Here is a 3264-nt window from a genome sequence, read left to right on the forward strand (position 1 = left end):
CCCCCTCTCCACACCATCCACAGCATTGTTAGGATGGTTCACCTCCTTCAGCGCGCACCTGCTTCTTTACCCTCTTACCATCACTACGCGCCCCAAACTCCTGCAAAGCAGTTAACTGCTGGCCTTCTTTAACTGCAAGGCTTCCCTTAGCGTAAATACGCCTTCTTTTGTGTGATTTTCGTCGTGTAGCAGCCTCATTAGCCGCTCAAAGCTCGCTAATTTCCTATTGTGCCAAAACCAGCTTGTGCGCAATAATTGCTGCCCCCTTTAACACCTTCTTAAACGCCTCAACTATTAATGTGGGAGAGCTGTCTATATGCCTCTGAATCCTTGTCTTCACAAGCGTCGATTATAACCCAAGTTCTAGGGTATTGCTTAGGGTTTGCAACTGCCAGGGCTTGTTATTTATAGGGAGTGGTGGTAATAGAGTGCGCAGCTTCATATCAAGGGTTAATATGACCCGTTCTGGGTCATAAGGGACCAGTCCTGCGCCTCGGAACCCTCCCTAGATGTTGCTAGGGGTAATAGCTTTCTTATAAGCTGCTTTGAAGCATGGCAGGAACTCCTGCTTTGTGATGTGGTTGATCCGGTTGCGCATGAGCTTATTGACCTCATCCCTATACGCCTTCTTCAGAGGGCCAAAACAAGCTACGTCAAGGGGCTGCAGGAGATGCGACGAGTGCGCAGGCATGCATAGGGTCACAATCTTGTGATCCTTGCAGTATTGCTTGAATTCTGCAGAGTTGTGGCTCCCATAACTATCAATAATTAGCAAACAGTAGGTGCTAACAGTACATGTCTTTGTATGCCTGTCAAAGTGCTTCAACTAGTTAAAACCAAGCTTGTTAGTAGTCCAGCCGTTTTCAGAGATAGCAATAGTCCAATCTTGGGGCAGGTTGTTGTCCTTGTACCAGTTAGACAGGTGTTAGCGGGCTTTGAAGATGATGTAGGGCGGAATGGCCCATCCTGTGGCATTGATGCCCTCAATGACTGTTACCCACTCCCAGTTGCCTGGCTGGACCTGCTTTGCTCGTCCTGGCTTCTCTGCATCTGTGACAACAACTCCAGTAGATATCTGGCCCATCATGAAGCCTGTCTCGTCGAAGTTGTACGTGTCATTGTCCAGGATACCATACTTGGCTTTGATATTGGCTACTAGGCCAAACCAGCCCTAGATCACCGCAGGATCCTCGCAGAGGGCTCGCTTATAGTCGTACTTGCAATTAAAGACTGTTTTAAGCTCCTCCTGACGCGAAACAAACCTGCTAGCCCACCTTAGGCCAACAGGGGCCAAACCGCGCTCTTTTTGCAGAGAATTGGCTATATCAGCTACAATTGTAAGCCAAGGGGACTCTCCTTGCATAACTAGCTCAAGTATGCGCATAACAATCACCTGCTCCTTAGCGCTGGTTAGATTACATAAGTTAGCCATAGTATCAACACGTGAAGGTCGTCCTGCGCGTCGATAGTCTAGTGTAGTTTGAGAGACTCTGTAGATAGCTGCAGCACGTCGCACTAGGAGTTTTACGTCTTGTTTAAGAGCTTAAAGCGCAAGCTGGATCTAACACTCTTTTAACGCGTTAAAATGGGGTTGGTAGGGGGGCATTTAGATGGTGATGGTGTTTTAGTGTAGTCTTGGCAAAAGTGGCCCGCTCAGTGTACTGGCCCGCTCGCTGTACACCTACGTTATAAGCCTAGAATTATATAGAAGTATTAGTAAGGCTAAATAGTATAACTCTATACTTAAAATACCTATATTATATTTAAAAAGTAGTCTTCTACTTATCCCTTTTCTTAATTCTAATTCTATAGTAGGCGTCTCTTATATTAAGCTTAGTATAAACTTTTACTTATAATAGGCGCTCTAGAAACTTAGTAATAAGAGGTAGAAGGTGCCTATTCTTAATAGTAACCTTATTAAGGCCCCTAAAATTAATATAGAGGTAGAGACTTCTATCTTTTTTCTTAGTAAAAAGTATTAAGGTGCCTACTAGTAACTTTAAATACTATATCTAACCTCTAGCTATAAAGTTATTTAGATACTTATATAATACTACTAATTTAGCTACTAATAAGCTATATAGTAGTTAGAAAGGTAGACTTTTACCTTCTATAATATTAATAGCTAGGTTATTTAAACTATATTTAGAGAGGACCTTTAAGTTATCTTCTAATATAATATTAGCAAATTTAATATATTATAGAGATATTTAGTCTATAATAGGATCTTCTTCTCTATTATACTCTATAAAGTTAATAAGGTAGGTATATATATCTACTATTAGATTACGCATATTCCTCTTAAACTCTTTAGTATCTTTACTAGAAATCTTTTAGAAAGAGTATTAATTCTTTACCTTCTCTCCTCTAAATAGTAACCTTCTAGTTATAAAGTTTAGCTTAGGTTAATATATATTAATCTAAGATAGACTAAGGTATAGCTAGTACCTCTTTAGGTCTATAACTATAAATAGAATATCTTATATCTTCTTATTCCTATATAAGTTAGTAACTATAATCTTAGTAATAGTTATACTATAGATATAGATATCTATACTACTAACTTCTTTAGCTAATAGGCCTAGAAGGGGTTTAACTTAGAGATTTTGCTCCTTTACTATTAATACTAATAGTAGGTTTAGTTAAGAACTAGGGTTAACTAGAGATTATATTGCCTCTAAAGACTCTATAACTACTAGGATAGTAAGTAACTATATTAGTCTTAGGTATAATATAGTATAAAGGGTGCTAAGGTCTTTACTTTCCTATATTTAGGATATATAGGCAAGAAGGTATATATCTATACCTTTTACCTCTTCCCTTTTCCTATATCTAACCCTTTAGTAGGTTTCTTAGATATATTAGAGTGCAGGCAGTTAGGCTAGATATATCTAGCTTCCCTATATATATAATAGGTAATAGTTAAAGGTTTAGGTTTCCTTAGCGCATTTTTAGTCTATTTTAGGCTATTATAGCTTAGACTTCCCTTCTTTAACCTTTTAGGGGTCTTTTTACCTCCCTATCTATTCTTTAAGTCTATTTTACCCTTCTCTTAGTCCTTTATAAGTTTTTTATCCTAAGTTAGCCTAAGTTAACTCTTTTAGTAGTAAATTATATTTATAGCCTCTTTAATCTATATAAGCGTTATATAACGCTCCTTAGGTAATAAGAAGAGCTACCTCTAAGTATCTTTAGGTAAGGTATAGAGATAACCTATTACCTAGAGTATAGGGACGTAGGTTTCTCCTAACTCTTCCTAGAACA

Source organism: Boeremia exigua (genome assembly GCF_020726555.1).
Source record: "Boeremia exigua strain MPI-SDFR-AT-0100 chromosome Unknown C7974scaffold_10, whole genome shotgun sequence".
In the NCBI taxonomy this organism is placed as follows: Eukaryota; Fungi; Ascomycota; class Dothideomycetes; order Pleosporales; family Didymellaceae; genus Boeremia; species Boeremia exigua.